At 39.8% G+C, this 12,023-nt stretch overlaps 1 non-coding gene across 1 annotated transcript; it reads right to left on the minus strand.

Annotated features, from left to right (window-relative positions):
- Positions 1–366: 366 nt before the first annotated feature.
- Positions 367–473, minus strand: LOC141644434 (small nucleolar RNA R71). Its single transcript, XR_012544053.1, has one exon. It is a non-coding gene; the product is annotated as a small nucleolar RNA R71 (small nucleolar RNA).
- Positions 474–12,023: the final 11,550 nt, after the last annotated feature.

Below are 12,023 nucleotides of genomic sequence, written 5' to 3' on the forward strand. Positions count from 1 at the left end.
AAATTTTCATCACATTTCGTACCCACCGAGGAGAACCTACCCAATGGTACTCCCACACCACAACATTTGACCGGAAATTTTATTGCCAAATCCGCCTTAATCCAATTAGTCGAAAGGAGCCAATTTGGGGGGATGCCTAGTGAAGACCCTCATTCTCATATGGAAACTTTTTGTGACTATTGTGATGCGATTTCTCAAACCGGTGTGACTCAAGACCAAATTCGATGGGTCTTATTTCCTTTTTCTCTAATCGGCACCGCGAAACAATGGTTGAAGGGCCTTGATAAGGCCACTCTCGGAATAGATTCTTGGAAGAAGTTGGCTCTAGCTTTCTACAAAAAGTTCTACCCACCGGAAAAGACTAACATGCTAAGAGCTCAAATTACGGGTTTTAAGCAAAGGGATGAAGAATCTTTGTATGAAGCTTGGGAGCGGTTCAAAGGAATTTGTCGCTCATGTCCTCACCATGGACTTAGCGAGTGGTTCTTGGTACAACAATTTTGGAACGGTCTATATGAAGATTCAAGGAACATTCTCAACATGGGATCAAATGGAATGTTCACCGAAGTTGATGACAATCAAACATGGAACAAGATTGAGGAAATGGCGGTCCATAACTCACAATATAGTAGACCTCGCAAGGCTACTAGAGGAGGAAGGCATGAAGTGGACTCCGTTACTCAATTGGGTGCTCAACTTAGTGCTCACATTGACACAATCAATTTGAAGTTTGAACAAGCTATGGCTAGACTTGAAGAAGCCTCAAAATCACCAAAGCATCATGTTAATGCCATGACGGCATCCTCATCAATCCCAAGTGGGATATGTGAGAATTGTGGAACTTTGGGACATGACCAAAGTGAATGTAGGGGAACAAATGAACAAGTGAATGCTTTACAGGCATACAAGAGTAGTACCCCTTATTCCAACTATTACAATGAAAACACCAAGTTTCATACAAATCTCTCATACAAAAGCTAAAATGTTCAAAACCCTCAAACAACATACACCCCACCTCCCATGAGAAACCAAAATCAAAGACCCTTTTACAACCAAAACCAAGGTTACCAAAACCAAAATCCATACAATCACCAAAATAACCATGGCTTTGATGTTCAAAAAGCGGTCCTCCAAATGCAAAAGAATCTACAAGAGTTTTTCACTAAAATGCAAAAAGATAGCCAAGCAAAGGAAACCACCATCAACAACATTCTATCTCACACCAAGATGTTGGAAACACAATTGACTCAACTAGCATCTTCAAGCTCACAAAGACAAAAGGGGGCAATTACCACCTCAAAGTAATTCCCCAAGATATGAAACGGTTAGTGTCATTCACTTGAGAAGTGGTACAAGGTATGAAGCACCGAAGAAGCAAGTTGAGGATGAAGTTGTGGAAGGTAGTGATAAGGAATAAATTGTGCAAAACTCCAAAGATGGAGAACATCAAAAGAAGAAATTTCAAAGAAAAATGAAGACAAGGTCAAGGAGAAGGAGCCCATTGTGATTAGACTTCCTTTTCCAAGTCGTCAAGCCAAGCCCAAGTTTGATGACCATCTTGGAAAGTTTATGGAAATTTTGAAGAATTTGGAAGTCTCAATTCCTTTCACGGAATTAATCAATCACGTGCCGGCCTATGCGAAATACATGAAATACATCCTCACAAAGAAGAAGTCGATCCGGAAACTTGAGACTATCGCCTTCACTAAGGTGAGTAGTGCAATACTTCAAGGGAGTTCACCTCCAAAACTAAAGGATCCGGGAAGCTTCTCAATACCGTGTACCATTGGCGAAACCACGATCAACAAAGCCTTATGTGATCTAGGGGCTAGTGTGAGTGTTATGCCGTACTCGGTGAGTAAAAGGTTGGGGATAGGAGAGCTTAAATGCACCAATATCACACTCCAAATGGCCGATAGATCGACGAAGACACCATTAGGGATATGGGAAGATGTCCCCGTACGAATTGGGAAGTTTTTCATCCCGGTGGACTTTGTCATTGTTGATATGGAGGAAGATTCCAACATTCCAATCATTCTAGGAAGACCCTTCTTACACACCGCGAGTGCGGTGATTGATGTAAAACATGGTGAGCTCACTCTAAAAGTGGGAGATGAGAGTATAACTTTTAACCTTGACAAGACTATGAGAGCTCCCCGTTTACATGAACCATGTTTTATGATCGATCATTATAGTCGGAAGGATGAAAAGAAGAAGTCGGAACTCCAATGGAAGAATAAAATTGAAGATGCTCCATTCAAAGAGCAAGTGAATTGTGACAAAGAGAGCTTGCAAAGCTCATCAAAGACAAGCAATGAAGAAGATGGCCTCATTGGCCAAGAAAAGGAAATGGGAAAGTTGTCTCCATCAAATCAAGAGATTTTCAATGATCAACTTAATGAAGTTTGTGGTCTTTGGGACGACGAATTTGAAGGGATTTTTAATCCCTACATTGGTAATGCCATCGATCAAGACCGACAACAAGGGCCAAGGTCTATTGAAGACCTCTATCATGATAATGAACAAGCGTTTGATTACTTTTTCAAGATGTTGAGCAACATCAACAACACCTTTAACATGCCCCCTTGACATCTCATCAAGAATGAGAGTTTGGTGGAGTCCTCCCTAAACCACCATTTGTAAATATTTCTAACTCCTTAACTTGCATTCCAATTCTTATATTGCATTTTTGTTATTTTTGGATTTTTATACTTTGATCAAGACAATTATCATGTTTGAGAGAATTGAGGGAGGGACTAGTAATTTCAATTAATGTGTAGTGCTTTAGCTTAGTGTGGGGATGGCAATTGCCTAGGCTATCCATGCCTTAGTAGTGCCCCCACAATGAAGAACACGAGATATGAAGAAGAATGGAAAAATGACAAGGGATTGGCAAAGTGCACGGATGGAACTGAATCCGGGTACAAAGGGGTCGAATCCGAGCGGATTCAGGAGAATCCGCCCGTCTTCAGACAATCCGGGCATATTGGGTAGAAGACGCCCGGCCTATTTTGAGCTGAATTTTTGAAATTTTTGACTGTCAACGAATCTGGGCGTCCTGCATTCAAATCCGCCCGTCTTCAAAAATCCGCTCGTCCTGAGAGGAAGACGCCCGTCTTCTTGGCTGAAGAAAACAAGAAAAATCCCTGTGAAGGAATCCGCCCGTCTTCTGCAGAAGACGCCCGTCCCGTGTTTGCAAATTCGAGCGTCTTCACTGAAAGACGCCCGTCTTTAGGCGAGGATTTCCCAACCCAGAACAGACCAAATCCGGGCGTCCCGAGCAAAATCCGTCCGTCTTACCCCTTTAGTTCAAATTTTTCGGGTTTTATAAACCCCCTCCCACATTCATTTCTTCATTCCTTCATTCATAACACTACTCATAAACCTCAAAACCCTCATCCTCTCCATCACAAAAACAATATTCCTCAACAACATTCACCAAAATCAAATCAAAACATCCTTTTAACAACAAATCAATCACTCCTCTTCCAACAAAAATCAAAACCAAGCACAAAATCTTCAACCTTTGAGTCGATTTTTGAATTCATAAAGGCAAAGACTTTCATCTTTAAATCGATTTGGGTGTACTAGAAATTGAAGATTTTTCACTCTTTTCTTGGTTAATTCATCAATGGCAAGGACTAAGGGAGCAACAAAGGCAAAGGCAACAAAGGCAAAGGCACCAAAGGCAAAGGCACTCTCCTTAAGGCAAAAGACTCTTCAAGCAAAGAAAGCATTGGCTATGGTGGTAGCAAACCCAAACTTGGAAGTGCAACAACAACAACCTCCCATGGAAGCAACAACATCCTCTACTCCGGAAATTGCTCAACTTTCGAACTATCCGGAGGTAATTTTCATTTCCAAATCCCATAGGGACACTTTTGCCAAGTTTTCTAGGAAATCATTTCTATCCACCAAGTTTATTTGTGAAGATACCTTAGAAAAATTGGGTGTCCTTGAGCAAACTAGAGCCTTTTTCAAAGCCATGGGGTTGGAGAAATTGTTTGAATCAAAAGAATTGACATACCCCTCCCTTACCTTAGAATTTTTGAGTTCTTTGAAAGTTAACAAGGTTGAGACCATGGAGACCATCGAGTTTCGTCTAGCTAATGTTAGTAGGCGCATCTCCTTTGAGGAAATGGGTAAAGCTTTGGGTCTTAGTGATCCTCCGAGTTATTTTAAGAATGTTGGCAAATATGACCCCGACCCTCTTTGGGAGGCGATTTCCGGAAGGAAATTTAAAGACTTTCATGCTAGTCGCGCTCTATTAGTCCACCATCCGGGCATTAGAGTGTGGCACAAGGTCGTAGGGAACACCATCAATGCAAGAAAATACACCAACCATTTCACCAAACTCGATTTTGTTCTTCTTGAGTCGGCTTTGAACGTTGGTAGGGAACACACCAAGCCTTTCAACTTTCTAAGGCTCTTGGTGGATAGATGGTTAAATATTGATTGTGGGAAGAAAGGCACTACCGTTATTGTGAATGGAGGCCTAGTCACTATCCTAACCAAATACTTTGATCCAAACTTCAACAAAGATAACAAGTATGAGGCGAAAGAGGGTGGTCATCTCGTTGATATGCATACTATGATACACAAGTACAAGTGGATTGCCCATAACCCTCTTGACACCAAGTATGGATGGCTCACTAGTGAGGCTAGTTCTTTCACTTTGCCTTCAAAGATTTGTCGATTGAGTGTCCACCGGACCAACTATCTACTTCCCCTTTCAAAAGAGGCCGAGTATATTATCCAACAACAAAAGGGTGAACTTCAAATACCCTCCTCTTCCATTGTCACACCACCTTGCCCTTTTGAGTACCAAGAGTTCAAGCCTGTTGAAGCAAGAAATGATTATTCGACTCTTCTCATGCAAAAGATGCACAAGCAAGCTTTCGAGGATCGAAAAAATGCTTACTTAGCCCAATATCCACCCCTCCTACATTTAGCTAGGCAAGGACTACTTGACCCATCATGTCCTTTGCCTAGTTGGGCGGATAAGGAAGTCCTATTTCCGAGTGCATCTAGGGTTGTTCCGGGTGATAATGAGGTTGTTGGTAATGAAGAGGTTGATGATAACATTGATGAAGAAGCTAGTGAAGAAGGAGAAGAGGATGATGAGCAAGGTGAAGAAGAAAGTGAAGGAGAAAGTGGTGATAAGACCACTTCTAGTGAGGAAGGTGATGATAATGATGTTATGATGGAAGATTAGCAAGCTTTAGAGGCTCCTACCCTCTTGAGGTTTGTCTATTTCTCTCTTTGTTCTATTTATTTATTTTTCTTGATCATTGATGGAGTAGTCCTAGCACCATAGAGGACTCACACCTCGGCCCCATTGAGGTGTTCTCATTTTATTGTTCTCACCTTTCAATATCCAAAATGACAAAATTAGTTTCATGCATTGCATAGTGTGTGCATGAACTACACCCATCCTTGGACATTAGCAATAATGTCTAGATCGGTTTGGGGAAGTTAATGCATACACAACGGGAGGTAATCTAAATTATCCTCTCCATCATAAACAAAAACCATGCATCATGTAGTGTAGATTAGTGTAGATTGCATTTAGTGTAGAAATCATGCATCATGTTTGCATAATTTCCCATCATTTTGGCCATTGAGGACAATGCCCATATTAGTGTGGGGATGGGGAATTCTAACTTAACTTTTATTCAAAATCCAAAAAAATTGAAAAATTTCAAAAACCATAAAAATTTGAAAATTGAAAAACCCAAAAACATGTTTATTCCTTTTGTAGTGTAGTTATATATATATATATATATATATATATATATATATATATATATATATATATATATATATATATATATATATATATATTGTATATATTGTTGTATATATTGTGTTTGTTCTATCCTTGTTCACATTGAATGACTACGCCACATCCGAGACATGAGGATCATGAAGACCGCATGGTATGATCTTTCCAATCTCCTTTTTCCTCTTTATGTTAATGACTATGTGGCTTTATTTTGATTGATGCGGTATAACAATGTGAATTTAGGACTTGCATTTAGTTTATATGTCATATTAGTTGATAGAATCACTTGCATTAGATTGTAAATATTAGTTGCATCATGGCATGTAGTTGCATTTAGATAAAATATTTTGAAAAGTGCCTAATTGAGAACTTTGGCAAGAGCAACTAAGCCATTACAAATACTTTTTCAACTTAAGACTTTGCCTACTAGAATGGTTATAAAAACACCCTAGATAGTGTCATACTAGTGTCTTTTGACCCATGACCCAAAGCCTTGTCAAGGGTTTGCATGTGAGTCACCTATCCAACCCCGTGATGCGATGTGGACTTGGTTAACTTGTCTAGGTGACCTTGTGGTAAGGCAACTCAAAAATACTTTCTATCAATAAGTTTGAAGTGCTCATTTCAAAAATTTTGTCATGTGGAAGTAATTTATTGCTAAGGAAACCTCAAATGTTATGAAATGTTGAAATGTTGAGAAATTTAGTTGTTTTGATGGAGGCGTACCACTTCGATGTGCTTTGGAGAGGGATCCATTGAATTGGGCCCCCACACGGTTGTGAATTCGACCGCCCAGAGACAGAGTGACTATCACCCCGAAAAGCTATTGTCTAGAGGTTAACCGGTTGCCTAATAAGCGATTGGCGAAAGCAAAGGACACTAGCCCGGAAGGGACAAACCCCATCTTAAATTTTTGAAATGTGAAAGTTAAATGAGGACAATTTTGAATACTAGTCATATCCACCCTTGTTTATAAAGATTTGAGCATTTCATTCCCAAAAAGCTTTTTGTCAAACCACTTTGTCGAGCTTGGGACGATCCATGACCTTTACTTTTGTAGAGAATTCAAGACTTGTCATGTCATATGCTACAAACATCATAGGGATCATCATTCCACCACCATCCGATCGCTCTTGACGAAAGCATTTGGAAATTGAGGACGAAAGTAGTCTAGTTTAACGCCATTTGGAGGTGATTTAGTGACATCCTCTTAGCCTTAGTAATTTGTTGAACTAGTATTTGTGAAGGATTATATGCTCTTAAATTTGTTCTCTTTTAGTTGCCTCTGCCACTTGATGAGGAAGTGGCTATTCCTTTTGTAGATGCATCCATTAATTGATTTTGTGTGCTTAATGTTTGGATGTGTTGCCATTTTGGCAAGACCCACCTTGCCTTGCAAGAAGGCATCCTACCTCATGGTTGTCTTGTTGTGAGTTGAAGGGGCGGAGTGAGACCCGCTAATTGTCTCATATCGGCTATGTTATTAGGTTAGTTTAAATAATGGTCCTAGTCTTTGTCACCTCTTTACTCGGGACGAGCAAAGGTTCGGTTTGGGGATATTTGATGTGACCATAATTAACGCATATTTAGCTCCCGAATTAGCCATGTTCCCATGCTTTTTAGTGCATATTTGGGTCATTTAATGTCTTTAGTTCTTTGTTTTGCATATTCTTTGAGATTTTGATCCCTTGGTAGGAAAGGAGTGCAAATCTTGCATTTTCATGGCAAAACGAGACTAAATTGATTGAATTCAATGACCAAGCATCAAGGAGAGACAAGATTAGAAGGCCTTTGTACATATGATAGTAGATGAGCAATGTTGAGAAAGGATCCTTGCATCCCCGAGGAAATCCCCAAGGATTTTATGAAGAAAAGGGAAGAAAAGAAGAAGAAGAAATAGTGCTGAGCTACAATCCGAGCGGATTGTCCTGAATCCGCCCGTCCTCCACAAGCACAATCCGTGCGTCTTCCCTCAAAGACGCTCGGACAGCAGCCACCGAATCCGCCCGGATTCCCCTGAAGACGCCCGTCTTCCCCTGCCTGAATCCGTCCGTCCCGACTCCAATACGCACGAATTCTAGTACAGCGAAATTTCGTTTTCTCCAAGCTACAAAGAAAGAACCCCTTCCTTCGAAAAATACCGGCTTCTCCCTGCTCAATCTAAAAAGTGTAATTACTAGTTTAGCCCTTAGTTAACCCTAATGCATCCACCTAATTTCCACTATAAATACCCCATTAGTCTAATTAGAAGGGCATGTTCTTCTTATCAATTATTATAGTAGTTAATATCAATCAAATCTCTCTTTAGTATTGTAATCAACAATTAATCAAGTTCTAATACAAGTTTTATTTCCTTAATCTCTCTTTTGTTCATCCTTTATTTTGGGTAATTGAAGATTATTTGGGTTATTATTGGGAGATTGACAACCTCTCAATCAAGCATCAAGTACTTCTTTTATTCTTTGCTTTATTATTGGAATCATTAGTAGGTATAATTCTCTTAATCCCTTTTTAATTATTGTTAATTACTTTCATTTATTCATCATGTTTCCTTTTGTTGGTATGATTGACAACCTTGCTAGCATGATCAACATGATAATGAGTGAGTAGTGACCTAGCTAGGGTTAATGGGTAATTAGGGGAAACCAACATGGGGAATGATTCATGCTTAAATTAATATGCTTTCATGGTTTATTTGCTTTCTTGTTTTGATCTCAACTCATGCACATGTTATGTTTGATGAAATGTGAGCCTATGAATCCTTGCATTTTTTACCCATCACCTATCTTTTCAATGAGACTTGTAAGACATAAACCAACTCGAGTCTCATTAGACCATGCATGTTGTTGAGTAGGGAAGACTAAGTCGACTTGTAGGTGGTGTACAATCTAATCGATTCGGCTCCGGGACCCAAACTTTCCTAGGATTGTAAGATATAACCCAACTCAATCCATCACAACAATAATTGCTTGCTTATAATTTGAGAACATGTTTGTATGATCAATTCCCATGATTCCCCTATGACCCCATGATACCCTAGTGCTTTTTATCAATTGTTTACAACCCTTTTAATTCATCTTGCTTATTTACTTTCATTGCTATTTAGTTAGTGACCTTCTACATCAACCCAAATTGTGACACGCCTAAGACACCACTAGTTTCAATAGAAATTTCATCTCAATTCCCGTCCCTTGGGATCCGACATTTACTTGCCTCTTTACTAATTGTAGAGTTGCTTGTGAAGCTATAAATTGTGTTCTGATTCGGACGTGACCCAACGACAACATCTATTAAATTGTGAACACGAAACGGACCGATCAGACATCTAATCTCCATGTCTCCTTGATAGGTATAAACCTAGCACATTTGGTCAATCGATCTACAACCACCCAAACCGCATCTTTTCCGCTAGCAGTCTTAGGTAAAGCCATCACAAAGTCCATGAAGATGGACTCCCATTTCCAACGGGGAACATCCAATGGTTGTAGCAAACCCCCGGGTTTCTGATGCTCGATCTTCACTTTCTGACAGGTAAGACACTTGCTAACATATTCTAGGACATCAATCTTCATCCTAGGCCACCAAAACTGTAATTTCAAGTCTTTATACATCTTGTCACCACCAGGATGAATAGAATAAGGAGAAAGGTGAGCTTCATCAAGGATCTTCTTTCTCAACTCTGCTACCCTCGGAACATACATTCTACCATGGTAACGAAGGTATCCATCATTATCCACCACACAATCCTTAGCTTGCCCAAGTTGGATTTTTGCTTGAATGGACTTGAAAGTAGCATCCTCAGGTAGGCAAGTACGGATCTCACGGTAAAAGTCGGGTTCTGCACTCAAGGCACTAAGATAGTCAAAGCCCTTCCCAACAAGGCTTATCCCTAACTTTTGAAATTCCGTGGTAAGTTCATCAGGTAACACACGGATAGTGCTCAAAGAGTGACTAGTCTTCCTACTCAAAGCATCGGCCACCACATTTTCTTTCCCTTCATGATAAATCAACTCGGCATCATAATCATTCACCAACTCTAGCCATCTTCTTTGCCTCATATTCAATTCTTTCTGGGTAAAGATACACCTCAAACTCTTATGATCGGTATAAATGCGGCAATGAACTCCAATAAGGTAATGCCTCCATGTCTTCAAGGCATGTACCACGGCGGCTAATTCAAGATCATGAGTCGGATAGTTCACCTCGTGAACCCTCAGTTGTCGAGAAGCATAAGCAATAACCCTTCGGTTTTGCATCAAGACACAACCTAGGCCATGCTTTGAAGCATCACAATAAACATCGTAGTCCACACCATCCTCAGGTAAGGTCAACACCGGAGCGGTAGTCAACCTAGTCTTCAACTCTAAGAAGGCATTCTCACACTCATCGGTCCACACATACTTAGACTCCTTCTTCAACAATTGAGTCATTGGTCTAGCTAACTTAGAGAAATCTTTCACGAATCGACGGTAATAACCCGCCAAACCGAGAAAGCTTCGAATCTCAGTCACATTTTTCGGACTCTTCCAATCAACAATGGCCTCAATCTTAGAAGGATCTACCATAACACCATCTTTGGATATGACATGTCCAAGAAAGGTTACTTGATGCAACCAAAATTCACATTTAGAGAACTTAGCAAACCACTTTTGTTGACTTAGAATGTCTAAGATGATACGGAGGTGTTTGGCATGTTCTTCATCATTCTTTGAGAAAATCAAGATATCATCAATGAACACCACAACACACTTATCGAGGTACTCACTAAAGGTACGATTCATTTGATCCATGAAGATAGCAGGAGCATTAGTCAATCCGAAAGGCATCACTTTAAATTCGAAATGACCATATCTCGTGCTGAAAGCAGTCTTAGGAATATCAGATTCACGAACCGGAATTTGATGATAACCCGATCTGAGATCAATCTTAGAAAAGGTAGAAGCACCACGTAATTGGTCAAAGAGATCATCAATTCGTGGAAGAGGATAGTTGTTCTTAATTGTCACGCGATTGAGTTCACGATAATCAATGCAAAGTCGCATAGATCCATCCTTTTTCTTCACAAAGAGGACGGGGGAACCCCAAGGAGAAGCACTAGGCCTAATGAAGCCTTTCTCAATCAAATCATCAAGTTGAACTCTCAACTCTTTCAATTCGTAAGGTGTCATACGATAAGGAGCTTTAGCAATTAATTAGCACCTAATAAATAGAAATCAGAAAGAGACTACAACATAAAGTCCTAAGTCTACCCATCCTACCCATCTCTCGAGTTTATTATTTGAAGGTCAAGCTATTTATATTGGGGTGCACAAACGTGCGTCGGGAGCAAATATTCTCTGATACCAACTGTGACACCCTCATTCATTGCGGAAAAGTAAACACGTAATTCTAGAATAAAACTGCATGGATATGTTTGTAATAGGTTCATTTGGATAAAAACCTGTAATTTTTAAAACCTGAACCTGTTATAAAGATATCCAAATTGAAAGGCGTCAAAACATACAAGGTCTAAATAAAAGTTTCAAAACATAACCATCGCTAAAGTCGCGAATAGCAAAGTTATACAACCAAATGTAAAGAGGGAGACATATGTCCCTAAAATGTATGTGACATAAAAACTCGTATAAGAGTCTCTACAAATAAAACCAAATCTAAGTAATTCCCAAGGTTACTTTGCTCGCTAGCTCATCCATGAACCCCATATAAGCATCACCATACCTGTCGATAGCATTTTATACAAATACGAAGGCCACAGTCAGTGGAGAGTAACTCCGAGTTCTCCCAGCCACGAAATGTCATAATTAATATAACATGTAAACATAAGAATATGAATATGAATAACACATAGCCTTAGCATATAGAGGCTAGACAATCGTGCTTAACATGTGAACAATAATATAACAACACATAGTCCTAGCATGTGAATACCAGACCGACTCATACTACACTATCATGTGAATCACATAACATCCGGGAATCCAAACTCTATCAACCATAGCCGGCTTGCATCTCATCTTCTATGATTCATAGAATCATCAAACAAGAAAGGACAATATATCTAGAGACAAGCATAAGTTCTTAGTACAGTCAATAGTCACTCTATAACTCGAGTCTATACCACGAGGTAAGGTAAACACCCTAGTCCTAAACCTGCGCAGACCTAGCGACATGTGGAAAACTACTGCATCCAAGACCCATGATAACAACACATGAGTACCCCTAAGGAGTCCACCAAAGG

This window comes from Silene latifolia, chromosome 2 (genome assembly GCF_048544455.1).
Source record: "Silene latifolia isolate original U9 population chromosome 2, ASM4854445v1, whole genome shotgun sequence".
NCBI lineage: Eukaryota > Viridiplantae > Streptophyta > Magnoliopsida > Caryophyllales > Caryophyllaceae > Silene > Silene latifolia.